Source organism: Carex rostrata, chromosome 3, assembly GCF_964058835.1.
Source record: "Carex rostrata chromosome 3, lpCarRost1.2, whole genome shotgun sequence".
Lineage (NCBI taxonomy): Eukaryota > Viridiplantae > Streptophyta > Magnoliopsida > Poales > Cyperaceae > Carex > Carex rostrata.
The window spans coordinates 11,196,372-11,212,425 of record NC_135920.1 but is presented as its reverse complement, the minus strand read 5'-3'; positions in this window follow the sequence as shown (position 1 = coordinate 11,212,425).

The window sequence follows — 16,054 nt, the reverse complement described above, 5'->3', positions numbered from 1 at the left end:
TAATGTTTGATAGTTTTACTGTATAAATAAAGTAGTTTTATTAATTTTAATTGTTTGTAAAATTATATCTTTTTAGAACTTTTGTTAGTGTGAATCATTATACACCTCGTTGAAAAAGCTTACTTAACCAAACAAATTACAGATTTTAGTAGTACAATAAGGGCCTGTTCGGCTGCAGCAACGAAATTACTATTTACGTGGGAAAAAAAATTCACTCAGACTGAATTTTTTTTCTCACGTGAACAGTATTTTTTAGTTCAAACTTTTCCTGTTCTTATTCTCATTCCATCGGTTCTGCCGAACAGGGTCTAAATTCTCACTGGACAAAATTTGATCATAAAAGAGTGTTAACATGTAGAACCGTCGGTTATTTTAGGTAATTAAAACCTGATATTAGACAGGGCGGTAGTTAGCAAAAATAGTTCTAAGATTGTGGCTATCCAGAGATCGAGAATTTGAGTTATACTCACGACTTCGCAATCTTTACAAAGATTTGAAAAAAAAAATACATGAGATTAAAATTGTTTTTAGTCATAATTAAACTGAGTAGAAGGTAAAACACATACACAAACACAAATTTTATGTGTGTACAATACTTAATAACAAGCAACATTAATAGTAGTAAAGAAATAATGGAACAAAACATCTGCATGCAAATAATGGCGCAAGTGTTGGCAAAAAAAATAATATACATATATACAAGTCTTTTTTAATGGACGTATTATTTCACTTGGAGAAAAGGTAATGTCCCCCGGGCTACAGTCCCCCAAAAATCTCTGTGTATAAAAGTCTTCCTTTTTTAGCTTAGTTCTGACGCGTTTTTAACTACCACAACTGTCATAATTTCAGCTGCTATAATTTCAAGTACAGTATGTATGTTTACAGAATTATATGTGTATGTTTATAGGATAATATGTGTATGTTTATATGATAATGTGTGTATGTTTACAGGATATTATGTGTATGTTCACAGAAGGTGGTCCCCAACAGCTCTCACGCGGTTTTAACAGATTTCACGCATTTTTAACAGTTTTCACGCGTTTTTATGTTTACAGGATTTGTTGAATTAGTTTACAGGATTTAGTATTGATGTTTACAGAATTTAATATTAATGTTTACAGAATTAGTTAAAAATATTCGGAAATATTTGAAAAACTGAAGTTAGAGGACTGATAAGTGCTTCTTTCACTTGTTCTGCTACATTAAATATAGCTGAAGTCATAAAGGTACTGACATTAAGACATCCCATCAAATGCTATCAATAATTGGCCTAAAATAATGATGACATGACATTTTCAAATATTTCTGGTCAAGCTAATGGGAAAAACAAAAGGTGCAACTGTGCAAGTGGTAAATTCCTCTTTTTTAAATATTATCACTTCTTTTCTTAATTTCCCGACATTTTTATTTTTACTCTATTAAAAAATTATTTTAATAATAATAACTAAAATTTAGTAATAATTTTAAAAATACTCCATCCGTGGAATTTTTTCACGGGTTGAAATTTTAATTTCAATTTTTTTTTATAAAATATAAATTTGTTTTTATTTTTTATTTTTTGTATTGAAATATTAGAAATGTTGAATATATTTCTTTGAAAATAGATGAAATACAATATAATTTGATTTATTATAAAGACTGTAACAAATAACCCGGATCAATATTTTTCACGGTTGTAAGAAAAATTAATATATTTCTTTATGTGTTATTGGAAAAAAATAAAAATGCTTAGATTCTGAGTTATTGATCCCGGTTCAAAAGTCACTTCTATGTAATCTAGAAAATATTGTGTTACGTTACGAAATTTTTACAATTAAATTGAAATGAATTAAGAGAAAGAATCAAGTTAATTGTGTTAATAAAATGGAAGTTTAAACCTTAACCAAGGTTTCCCTAAATAAGTAAGTTAATTGTGAATTGAAACCGCGTCGAAATTTCGAGATTTCGGAACTTTATAGGCTCAGTGCGGATTAGATTGACCGCAGTGCGGGTGGAAGTCATCCGCAGTGGCTCAGACTTTTTCTGGAATTTTGACAAAAAAATGACTAAGTAGTGAGTGCGGGTGAGGGATCCGCAGTGCGGATGGGTTTAGCCGCACTCATGAATTTCTGTATTGCAGTGAATTTTTCTGAAATCGGCTAAGTAGTGAGTGCGGATGAGGTTGAACCGCAGTGCGGATCAGGTTCATCCGCAGTAGGCTCGGACTTTTCCTGGATTCGGCTGACAACCGACTAAGTCTCGAGTGCGGATTAAGTCACCCGCAGTGCGGATTAGCTAATCCGCATTCAGGGTAATTTTAACCCTAAAACCCAAATTAAACCTTCTCTCTCTCTCTCTCTTCCACCATTCCCCATTTCTAAGTGAAATTCGTCCAAGAGAGAAGGAAAAGATCCCGTGAGTTTCCGTTTCGTTCAGACTCCCGATTGTTGCGAGAAATCGAGTTTGGAACCGAGAAAGCAGCCGAGGATCTCTCAGAACCCTTCTATTTGGTATTTCTTTCTCTCCTTTTTACTTTCGAAACCTCGAATTTTCTCGATTTCTCGGATTCTCGTTTTAAACCCGAGATTTGTGCTCGAATTGCTCGAGGACTAGTTCCTCTACACTTCTTACTAGTTTGTTTGTCATTCTTTTTCCCGATTTCTTCCGATTTATGAAATCTGATTTCTAGGGTTTCGTGCCAAAATTGAAAGTTGGCATAATCGTGATTTGATTTGCTTAACCCGACCAATTAGACTTGTAATCGGTAGGGTTGCCTCCTGATCGTGAATTTTTAGAACAATTAACGGCTGATTTGAGATTTTGACCAAATTAGGGTTAACCAAACGGTGAATCGAATTGATCCGAGAACCAAAGTAGTGAAACGGTGATTGATGGTTACCAAAGTGAAATAGTATAAGGCTAGAGGGCCTAGATGAGATTTTGTGTGGTTTTAGAGGATTTTGGTAAGAAATAATGAACCGAACGAATTGATACCAAAAACATAGGAATTGATTAGAGAAGGTATAAGCCCTAGAAGTAACTCGAATAAACCTCTCGATCCTGAACCAATGTTAAACCAAGTATACGCATAATATAGGTGTAGGCTCGGTCGAGCAAGAACTTGCGAGACAATACGAGACGTCCGATCCTTAAAATTTAGCGGTACGCTCGGCATACTAAGGTGCGGGATTCTTGGACTTGTTTGATACTTTATTTTCAGGAATTAAACTGTTTATTCGTTTGTCATGTTGAATGATTAATTGTTGCATATTTTGGAATTCATGCTGCATATTGATTCTTGCATAAATGAGAATGATTGAATTGTTAGGTTAAGATTAATTGGCATGTTGGTATGGTTATTATTTGTTTAGTTCTATTAATTGTTCTTGATGTGAATGAATCTGCCAGACCGACCTGTTTAGGTGGCTGGATAAGGTGACGGTGACCTATCCGTTGACCTGTGTTTACGAATTTGCCAGGCCGACCTGTTTAGGTGGCTGGATAAGGTGACGCTGCTGACTTATGCGTTGACCTGTTAGAATTTGCCAGACCGACCTGTTTAGGTGGCTGGATAAGGTGACGCTGCTGACTTATGCGTTGACCTGTTAGAATTTGCCAGACCGACCTGTTTAGGTGGCTGGATAAGGTGACGCTGCTGACTTATGCGTTAACCTGTTATGAGTTTGCGAGACTGACCTGTATGTGTGGCTTTGATATATATTTGCTTGAGATTTAGCAAAGTTGACCTGTATAGGTAACTTTGATTCCGTGTGTTGCATTTGTGTCAAGTTGACCTGTGTTGGTGACTTGTAACCGGACCTTAGGAAATGGTTAAGCCAAACAGCAATTGCAGATGGGTGTCTGATAAAGGGTCCAGCTTGGTTGGCCATCTGTAGGTGTCTGTAACCCTACAGATGTGGGTTTGATAACGGTTCAGCTCGAGAGAACATCTGTAATTGCTACAAGCCCAATTGAACTGAGTTAGGAATCGAGTTAAGCCAAAATATATGTTGTGTTTTGAGATCCATATTGAAAATTTCGTAAACTGTGTTTCAAGTTGATTAACTGTCGTCGAGTAGTGGCATTCTGTTATTTATGTTTTCTTATATAACTGTTTGCATTGTTGTTGTTTGGGTTTCATTATTGAATATAGAGTTTGATTGCAAGTCCAATAATTCAAATGTGGCAAATTCGCACTGAGAATTTATTCTCACCCCCACCTTCCCCGTTATTTTACAGGTATTGGTGCGACTGATTCCGGAGAGGCACGAGAGTAGTAGGCCTTAGTAGCTTACCAGTATATGACCCTAGATATCTTTTGTTGTATAGATTTAGGGTAGGCCTCGTGGTTGGTATCCGGATGAGATACTTTTGTTGTATTATATGCTGACCAGACTGTGTACTCTGATATATATATTAGAAACTTGTTTGAATTGCTTGTTGTTTGGTTTGAAATGTGAGTAGCCTTGTAAGCATACACGGCGTTGTATGCTTACGGCGGGGGACTGTTACGACCCGTGGCCGCGGGGTGTGACATATTGTGATCCTTCTAGGACATTTAACTTATGAAAAGTTGTATCTATTTTTGAAAAAAAAATAAAAACTTTAAGTTATTTAATAATTATTATTCAAAAAGAATTCTCAAAATAGATACAACTTTTTATAAATTAAATGTCCTAGAAGGATCACAATATTTTCTAGATTACATAGAAGTGACTTTTGAACCGGGATCAATAACTCAGAATCTAAGCATTTTTATTTTTTTTTCCAATAACACATAAATAAATATATTAATTTTTCTTACAGCCGCGAAAAATCCGGCCTGAAAAATATTGATCCGGGTTATTTGTTACAGTCTTTCTAATAAATCAAATAATATTGTATTCCATCTATTTTTCAAAGAAATATATCCAACATTTCTAATATTTCAATACAAAAAATAAAAAATAAAAATAAATTTCTGTTTTATAAAAAAAAAATTGGAATTAAAATTCCAATCCATGAAAAAATTCCACGGGTGGGGTATTTTTAAAATTATTAATAAACTTTGGTTATTATTATTAAAATAATTTTTTAATGGGGTAAAAATAAAAATGTCGGCTTAATTTCAATTCCTCTTTTTCAAATATTATCACCGAATCTAAGAATATATATAGCTTCTACTGTAAATATTATCACCAACTCCAGATTTATGATCATTTTAGAGAATCAGTATGGCACCAATTGTATGATCCACTTTTAGTTTCAACTTTCATGAACTGGTGTTATATCCACTGTTACACACACACACACACACACACAAAAATCAATCCATTTTTTTTTTCTCATTCTGTTTTTGTGTAAAATTTTGTTTGAGGCGATAAAACTTCATACTTTAATTATTTGATCTCCACCTAATTTATCTCTTAATATCGAGAACTATTTTTTTTAATTAAGGGGCACAATCAAGTTAGAGTTAATGTTTTCTGTATAAAAGATTTATTGTAAATAACTAAATATTAAACAGTTAGATTATTTGATCTCCAACCTCTTCTGGAAAAAAAAAAATCTCGTGATACATATTGTTTTGAACATGAGTTGAAAGTAGAAGCTCTTAACTCAATTCCATTACATACACTAAATTTAAGCTTGCAATACCTAGGTAGAAAATAGCTCCTTAATCAATTATACTGGACATAATTATTCAAAGTAAACATGAATTCGTATCCTCTGCATTAACTCAAAAAAGAATCTTTTGAGTTAATCAATCTGGACCGTCCGATCTGCTTTAAAATCTGTGCTGACTAGATCCACACTAATATTAAAGGTCTCCTGAATTATAAGTTGTGGCCAGATTGACTCCGTTTAAAATTAAACGGCCGAGATAGGTTAACTCAAAAGATGCTCTTTTGAGTTAATGCAGACGATGCGGACTCGGTAAACATCGTCTCTTTTTTTTTTATCGTGTCACGAGTTCAAGCTGAGATTTTAGCTTGGATGTTCTAGATCTAGCTCGTTCAGCTGTAACTCGATTCAAAATTAACAAGCTGAGCTAGAGCATAGCTCGGACCGAGCCAGTTGGTTGACACCCCTAGTTACAATTGGTGAGGAAGAGCGAGTGGAGATAATCCAAGTGTGGACTAGAAAAGAAAGAAATATGAAAGAGAAAGCTGCCAAAAGCACCTCTTGATTAAGAGGCCTAAAATCAAGGGGCACCATCGATGTAAAGTTCCTGTCATTTTTGTCCGGTGGAGCAAGATCTACGATTAGATTTGTGATGTCGATCTGTTTGTGGCGATCAAAGAAATTTTATATTCATATTAACCAATTTGACAACTTTTTAAGAGGAACTTTTTGACTTGTTCTCATTTTATTAGCCTGATTGGTAGATGATATATTGTTCAAGATTTACTATAAATTTTTTTAGATAGTTACAAAATTGTTTTTTTTTTATATTGTGGACCATTCAGAAAGAGTGATTTTGTTTCTATTTAATAATAATAATAATAATATATAAAATTTAGTCTCTAGACATATTTTAATATTAAATGTTACATTGAACGGTTTAAATTAACTTTTGGACTTTGAAAAACGGAAATAAGTATGTGAGATATTATTGGGGCATGAAAATAATAGTATTTTACTGTCAAATCAATTTACAACTTTAATTTTAGAGGGGTTCAGAGAGACCATGTAAAAATAAATTTGTTCATGTGGCTAGTTCAATATAAAAAAGTTCTGATTCAATCCAACCTTATAAATAAAGGATGGACCGGTTCCACTGATTGCATGGTTTGTAGAGAATTTAAAACAGTTGATCACCTTATGATATGCAATGTTCAGTTGTGAGACAGCTATGGTTTTGGTTTCGAGATTGTCAGGAGGTGTTTGATAATTGGCACACAATAGAGGATATATTTACATACTCGGACAATTTACAAGGATCTAACATAAAAACATTTCTCATCACTTTCAGTGCTCAAGCTTGAGGCCGTGCTCCAGACGAAGGTACGCGGAAATAAGGTAAGAGAAATTTACTGTGTGAGGGAGACACTCATCTCAATCGGTGCTACCCGATAATTTCTCCTGCTTCAAAAGAGAAGAACTACAGAGGGAGCAGAGGTGAAGGCATACTGTTTAGAGAGGAGCGCAGAAACGTGAGATATTGATTTTTGACGAATTTTGTCACCCCTGGTTTGAGATGTAAAAACACTGTTCAGAGGTGAGACAACCTCCGATCTGTTCCCTTCCTTTCCTTTAATGACATATTTACCCTTCTATTGTAGAGCACAGCCGGAGTAATTTGGAAAACTAGAAATGACTTGTGCTTTAATTCTTCCACATGTCCAACAAGCAAAAATCTTATAGTACCAATTATCTCTTTAATGTCTTATTTGTTTTTAGTAGGATCGGGTTATATGAGTACTTAGGGAGAACGGGTCATTACTATCTCAGAGAAATAGCCTGATTAGGTGAAACTATTTAACTTGTAATTTTAAGTTTCATCGTAATGAATAGGGGTGGCAACGAACCGAACCGAACCGAACTTACCCTAGGTTTGAGTTTGGTTTGAATTAATTTCGAACCGAACCTAGTTTGATTCGTTTCGAATCAAACTCATTTCGAACCGAACCCATTTCGAACTACACATTTTTCAAATCGAACCCGAATCGAATCACGAACTAAATTATTTTTTAGCAGTCCTAGTTATACCGGCAGTTTATACATTAATTTTTTCTCGCGGGACAATTCACATGGCTTCCTTTTACCGGTATGAACTATGAAATGAGTGTTTTTAAGCTGAAAAATTATTCATGAAAAAATACATCAGAGACGGCTTTCCTGATATGAACTATGAGAGACGACCGAAGAGAGAGGAGAGACAGTCATCTAGGCCGGAGAGAGGAGTGACAGCCGGAGAGACAGCCAGTCGCCGAGAGCGTCGGCTAGATTTTAGAGCTAGAGGGAGAGTGAGTTAGGGAGAGGTGGAGAGAGAACTAGGTTTGAGATTTGAGAGTGAGGGAGTGTCGGCTAAGTTAAATTATGACTCTCTATCTTGGATTTTAATTTCATCAGGTAAATGGACGGCCGATGTTATTATGAGATTCGAACCATAAAAATGATCGAACCCATTTCGATCGAACCAGGCTAGGTTTGGGTTTGGTTTGAATTAATTCCGAACCGAACCTGGTTTGGTTCGTTTCCATTCGAACCCATTTCGAATCGAATTAAACTCGAATCAAACCCGAATCAAACCCGAATCGAATCACGAACCTCGAATTTTTTTGCCAGCCCTAGTAATGAAACGGGCCCAAAGTGCTTTATTATAATAAAAAATATTCTCTTGTAAGTACACTTCGAGAATCTGATTTGCCCCCAAACCATTGTAATTTCTCTTTTTATGCAAGCTCCTCAAACAATCTTTACATTCAGTAATTTGAGATTTGCAGCAATGACATCAAGTAAATTTGTTCAGGGCTATATATCCGCATGTATTTTTACAGGGTTCATAATTAAATGGAATGATTGCAATACCGGCTGGTATATGCTGTTGCTTCTTTCAATTTACTGTGCAGTTGAAGCTAATTTATTCTTAATTATAGTTAACTAATTTGGTCTTTCTTTTCTACTTAACTAGGATTGCATGATGAGCTAAGCTTTTGGTGTATAAATAAATACATAATTTTTTTAGGGGCTGATTTGCAAAATTCATAAATTCTGAGGTTATTAAGTGAAATCTGATAATACTCCTTGTCATAGAGACCCAAATAAAAGTTGATTTAAGTCGGTCTAACTTAACTTACAATAATACAAGTCATAACTTAATTTTATATTTCAATCAAGAATCACTTTTTTATTTCTCAGAAAAAAAAAACAGTAGATTCGCAGTATCCCCACCTCCCGTCATTTCGTTAATAATGGAAACGTCAACTTCAGATAAAAAAAAATAAAAAGGACCCCTAATAATATGCTATAGCCTAACTTTATAGCACCTTTGTGTGTAGAAAACTATGCTTGATTTTATAAACTTTTCAAAATAAAATGCCATCGAAGGTACATTTATTATTGAACAGAAATTTTTTTTTTGAAATTTGTCCAGCAATTCTTCGTCATCTTTTCAAATAAACGAATAATAAAAAACTTGTCAGACTCTTAGTAGTTTTTAGAATTTCGTACATATTAATGGTTGCTATTGTTTTTTTCTAATTCAATCTAGATATTTTTACTCTTTTTTACGCTTTGGCCGGTTTTAATTTTCTGCCTCTTTTCATCTAATCATGCAAAATGCATCTTATGCTTACCATAATTATAATCATACATCACAAGAACTATCACAATTAGAAGCACATAACATACATCACAAGAAGTACATCAAATTATAATAGAGGATGATAGAAAGGGTTTAAGCTAGAATAGAGAGGAATAGAAGCTTATTTTTGGAATAAAAGGTTATTTTTTTTTATAAACTGGAATAGGGGAGGATTAGAGGCATAATTCTATAGAATAGACGCTAAATTTCAGTTTATCAAAGCTCTAATACCTTATAAGGATTTTAGAAAGAGAAATGGAATTTGTATTTCATTTGATATAATTTGATATAGATAGCTCCTTATAAAGTCCACTTTCTAGCTTTTCCTTTATGAAGAACCTATCGATCTCCACATGCTTGGTTCTGTCATGATGCACAGGATTGTTGACAATGCTGATCGCGTCACAATTTCATTTGAGCTCTGTGATTCACCTTGAGCTCTTTCAACAATCTCTTCAGCCACACCATCTCAGCAACTCCCAATGCCATAACCTTGTACTCGGCTTCTACTGTCGATCTCGCAATAACGTGCTGTTTCTTGCTCTTCCAAGAGACCAAGTTTCTCCCTACGAACATGCAATAGCCAGCTGTGGACCTCCTGTCATCTTGGCAACTGGCACAGTCAAAGTTACAATAGCCCTCAATGTTCATGTGTTCATTCTGCCTGAAAATCAAGCCTTTCCCTGGTGCACTCTTCAGGTGCCTCAGAATGTGATACACTGCGTCCATATGGCCCTTCCTAAGGTCATGCATGTAGCGGCTCACCACGCTCACTGCAAATGAGATATCGGGATGTGTATGTGTCAAATAGATCAATCTGCTTACCAGTCTCTGGTACCTCTCACGATCAACATGTTCTCCTGCCTCTGCACTTATCTTGGCCTTCACATCAATTAAAGAAACTGCATCCTGCACCCCAACATGCCTGTCTTTGTAAGCAAATCTAGGACATACTTCCTTTGGGACAGAACAATCCCCTCTGCTCCGCGAGCCACCTCAATTCCAAGGAAGTATCTAAGCTGTCCCAAATCCTTCACTTTGAATTCCTTTCCTAATTTTGCCTTCAACTTTGCAATTGCCCCATCATCATCCCCGGTAATGATCATATCATCGACATACACAGTCAGCATAGTAATGTGACCACCATGTTGTCGAACGAACACCATATGGTCGGCATTGATCTGCTGATAGCTCATGCCTACCATAGCCTTCTTGAACCTATCAAACAAGGCTCAGGGGGACTGTTTCAACCCATAAAGTGACTTCATGAGCCTGCACACCTTACCCACTGTCTGGTTTGTGCCAAACCCTGGTGGAATCTCCATGTACACCTCCTCCAACAAATCACCATGAAGAAATGCATTCTTCACATTGAGTTGGTGTAACTTTCATCCCCCCATTCGCTGCCATGGAAACCAGTGTCCTCACTGTGCTCATCTTCGCCACGGGTGCAAAGGTCTCATCATAGTCGATGCCATAGGTTTGACTGTACCCCTTCACTACCAACCTCGCCTTCTAGCGCTCAATTAGACCCTCTGGATTCTATTTCACTGTGAAGACCCACTTGTATCCAATAGCCTTCTTGCCTGGTGGTAGTGACACAAGCTTCCAGGTTTTGTTCTTTAAGAGGGCCTCGAGCTCTTCTAGCATGGCTGTTTTTCATTTCGGATCTCCTTTAGCAACTTGCCAATGCTCAGGGATAGAGACAGTATCCAATGATGCAATGAACGCTCTATGCACCGGTGATATGTGTGAGTAAGAGACAAACTGGGCAATCTCATGTGGGAAACCATATCGGTCAGGAGGAATACCCGCATTCTCACGATGAGTCCTTCTCACCGATAGGGGAGTGGGAGGAGTAGAAAGAGGAATCATAGCACCTGTGTATTCTAAGTCTGAGGTGGATGGTGTAAGTGTCTCACGAGTCGGAGTAGGCATGGCTAATGGACTTGGCACAGGTGGCACTGAAGGTAGGTCGACTCCATCACTCTACTTATTTCTTCTCACTTACACCTCATGGTATCTCAACTCCCCTTGAGGCTGAGTTTTACCACCTTCGGGCCCATTCTTCTCAACTTCTGGCTCAACCACAGTCGAATCCTCCTTTTTCGGCTCAACCCTAGCCGAATCCACCAGTGGGCAAGGAATACCACCCACACTCACCATCCTTCTCTCACCATCACTACTACTCTCCCCCTCTCGTCTCATACCTCCTGTATCAAGCGAGTCTCCAAAGAGTGATGTCGCCTCTGAGGAATAGTATGGTTCGAGCTCTCGGAATGTCACATCCATACTGACAAATAATCGCTTCTCTACTGGGCTCCAACAAACATATCCCTTTTGAGTACCTGAGTAACCCAAAAAGATGCATTTCACCGCTCTGGGATCTAATTTTCCCACTGTTAGTCTGTTGTCTTTCACAAAGCACACATAGCCAAATACTTTTGGAGGAAGAATACACCCATTATCTCCTTTCAACATCACACACGGAGTTTGTCACTCCAACACTCTAGAGGGCATTCTGTTGATCAATTGTGCGGCTGTCAGGACTGCTTGTCCCCACAAATATTTTGAAACATTGATGGAGATCATGATGCACCAGGCTACCTCCAACAAGTGTTTATTATTCCTCTCTGCCACTCCATTCTGTGCTGGTGTGTAAGGGCACATGGTCTGATGATGTATCCCATGAACTGACAAATACTCATCGAATGCCTTGTTTGTATATTCGGTCCCATTATCGGATCTCAGTGCCTTCACCACAACACCATACTGCCTTATGAAAATCCTTGAAGCAAGTAAGTACATCATTCTTGTTCTTCATCAAGTACAATCACGTGACATTAGAATAACAATCGATGAAAGTCACAAAAAATCTATACCCATTCATCGAAGTTGTTGAGCAAGGCCCCTATACATCCGAGTGTACCAGATCAAAGACATGAGAACTCCTACATTCTGAGCTTACATACAAACTCCTTATATGCTTTCCAAACTCACATCCATCACACACAAGTTTCTGTTTGTCAGCTTTCTCATACTTTAATGGATACAAACGTTCCAGTAGGCTGAAGGAAGAGTGCCCCATCCGCCGATGAATCAGAAGCAACTCATCCTCCACACTCACCCCAGATCCTCTTGCCCCCACTTTGTCGACCACAGATGCCAGCGCTGTGTCCATCCCTTTTCTATCCATGTACCACAACCCATCACGCAATGTGCCAGTCCCAAGTATCCGACCTGTCCCCTTCTCCTGAAAGACCCCAGATCCTCTTGCCCCCACTTTGTCGACCACAGATGTCAGCGTTGTGTCCATCCCTTTTCTATCCATGTACCACAACCCATCACGCAATGTGCCAGTTCCAAGTATCCGACCTGTCCCCTTCTCCCGAAAGACCATCTTCGGAATATCAAAGGTTACAATGCATTTCTGCTCACGAATAATAGCACTAATGGACACCAGATTTACGGGAAAGGAAGGAGCATGTAACACATTGGTCAGAGTCACTAAATCGGTACATCTCACAGTGCCCTTACTAACCACGGACTGGGTCGTACCATCGGATGTCTGAACACTATCTGGGACTGCTAGGTGAGTATAGGAAGAAAATTCCCTAGCAACACCAATCACATGGCGAATTGCACCAGAGTCGATTATTCAATCTGGTGATCTAGTGGTGGGTATGGAGCCAAGTGCAAGTGTATCACAAACACCTGTGTCTGATTGAGTAAAGCAAGCAAAGTTACCCCTAGGTGAAGAGGGGGTAGATGTGTCATCTACCACACTCTTCCCATTACATGTTGTTTTCTACTTCCTCTTCAGTATCTCCTCACTCTCGCCCTTTGCTACCATCAGATTTGCCTGGTAGTCTCCTCTTTCACCTCTCCTACCACCCCGGCCACAAACACGGCCTCCATACTGCCCCCTCTCACCTGCATCTCGCTTCTTAGGTGACTTAGGACAAGTCTGTTTCAGGTGACCTACCTCACCGCATATGTAACACCGTCGAGGCTCACCTCTGAACCCTGTGTTACCTGTGTGATATGAGTTGGAGACCGCTAGTGCTGACTTCATCCCTGGAAGTCCTGCTCCCTTAGCCTATAGCCTAATCCGGCTCTCCTCCTCAGTCAAGTACGTAGTTGGCCCTTCGAGTCTCATGTCGATAGGTGGCAGCTCAACCTTCTGCACCTTCGGTTTGCTCTCAACAGAAGCTTGGTACACGGCCAACGCTCGTCGCACCATGACAGCTATCTCATCAGAGGTCAATTTCGTGCAAGTCTTCGCAAACGCATTCCTAGTCTCCTCCTCTGACATTGATCCGACTAAGATCTACGCCTCACGTATCAATCCAAGTCCGAATCCCTCCCATTACTTTCTTAGACCCGATCTTACACTCTTAAGATCGAGATCCACATCATCTCCCCCTTTATTTCTCTTCCTCTTGACCCAATCTTGATTTAGCGCATCAAGACTCGAGCTCAAACCCGATCAAACCCAAACCAAACCTGCTCCTCGGGTATCGTGGGGTAAAGGCCCCTCACGCCGGCCTAATCAATCACAAATGACCTACCTTGTTGGCTGGCCGGCCCTAGAAGAGAGAAAGAAGAGTAAATGGGAAGGTTTCGGTAGAAAAAGAGAAGAAAAAAAAGAAGAAAAAACTGCTGATCGAAGCTAGGTCGGAGCTACAGTGCAGCCAATGGCCGGTGGAAGACAGATTCGAGCATGGCGGAGGCTGGCGGAGGCTGGCGGAGGCTGGCGGAGGCTGGCGGAGCTAGGCCAGCGATTCCAGCGTCAGATCTGGTGGCTGGTAGGGTCAGACCCGAGCAGGAGCAGCCGGGGCAGAGCTCAGCAGGCTAGGCGAAGCTCGGCCAGCGGGGTCAGGCGACCCTCCTCCAGGCATGGCGAAGCTCAGGCGGTCGGCACTGGCGAACTGGCGGGGCGGAGCTCCTCTCTGCCTTGGCTGATCGTGTCTAGAGCGATATTGTAGCGCTATAGTAAAAACGGGAAAAAGAAAAAAAACAGCTAGGGTTTTCTCTGGTCTGATACCAAGTGAAAAATCAAAAAATAAAAATTGTATTGATTCCTTTGTTCTCTTGTACCTATATAGGCATTACATTTTTCATTTGTAACTCTACAATTCTCTATAATTTCTTTCTTACCAATATAACCCTATAACTTCTATTAATGCAATAAACATACATAAATCTCAACAATACCCACAAAAATAGAATACACACAATCAGAAAAACTTTCTTTTGGCACCCCATATATGTGTGTGTTACTCTAAAATTAAAATATCAATGATAGTTTAAAACCAACTTTGTTTCTCAGAATCTAATTTCAGCACTCCATAATTAATTTTCTGCAAAAGGTAAATTTGAATGTTTTAAAAAAGGATGCACGCATGCAATCAGATTTGAATGTATAAAAAAATTTGTGTGTACAAAATAGGTTAATTTAAACCAGGTTTGTCTGTCATATTCTAATTTCAGCATTTCATAATTATTTTTGTGTGGCCAAACTTGACAAAATTTCTAATTAATTAGGATTCAATTTCCATTACAATTGCTCGCCTACAAACACAACAACAGCGTATCCCTCCTCCTCAGAGCTTTAGCCTTTTGAGATCTTTTACTTGTTGCCAATTCCTTCACCCCTCAATTATAGTTCAATGGATCCCATCTACGCATGTTCGATCCCTACACATTTCCTTACCTCATCAATAACCAGAGAAAGTTACAAATCGGAGAACCACAACTCATATGTTGCAACCTCAAATAAAGATTCTGATACATTGACGCAACTATCCAGAAGAAAAGTTTGCAAAGCTAAGGACAAACAAAAAGAAGAATCTGCAAAGATGCCGGGAAACATAAAGGAAGCAATGGACCGACAATACGACCTCGAGTTAGATAATATGGAAATTTTGAAGAGAATCAATGCAAATATAGAAGAGTTGTGCAAGGAGAAAAAAGGTATCACAATGAGAAGATATGACATTGCAGTTATTAATGCAACTATATATCAACAATGGATGAAGACCAAGAAATTTGTATAAAAAAAAAAAAACTGGGTCGATCTTGAATGATGAATGATAGGTTTAAATCAATTTAGTAAGTGATAGTTATTTTGTTCTTTCAAAATGTTTTGATGGAAGTGATATGAACATCTTGATATTATTGCCGGTTTTTTTATTAATAGAAATAAAATAAATTAAATATTTAAAAAGAACACTACTTTTGAGTTTTTGCGAAAACTAAGTAGATCGGGCTCTGTAAACCCGTCCCACCGGACGGGTCCAATTGACCCGTCCCGGTTAATCGGATTAGCCGTTAACCAACATCATGAAAAAAAAAAAAAAAAATTCCCGGACAGGTTTAAGCATCCCGTCCCGGGCCTGAGAAAAAAAAAAAAAAAAAAGAAAGAAGAAAATCTGGACGGGTTAAGTAACCCCGTCCAGAATTTGAAAGATTATATTATTATATTATATTATTATATTATATTATTTATTATTTGTTTTTTATATTATATTATATTATATTATATTATGATTTTATATATATTATATTTTTTTGTTTTTTATATTATATTATTATATTAATATACTTATATATATATATTATATTATGAATAGAACTAGTTTAGTTGTGCTTAAGTTCACCAAAGTATTTGGTGAGCTTAACTCCAAAACTTATTAAATTGGTTTCAAATGACGAATCCAAACCGTTAGAACCTGCCTATGTTGCGAGTGATGCCTCTACATGTGAAAATTTTAAACGTTCAAA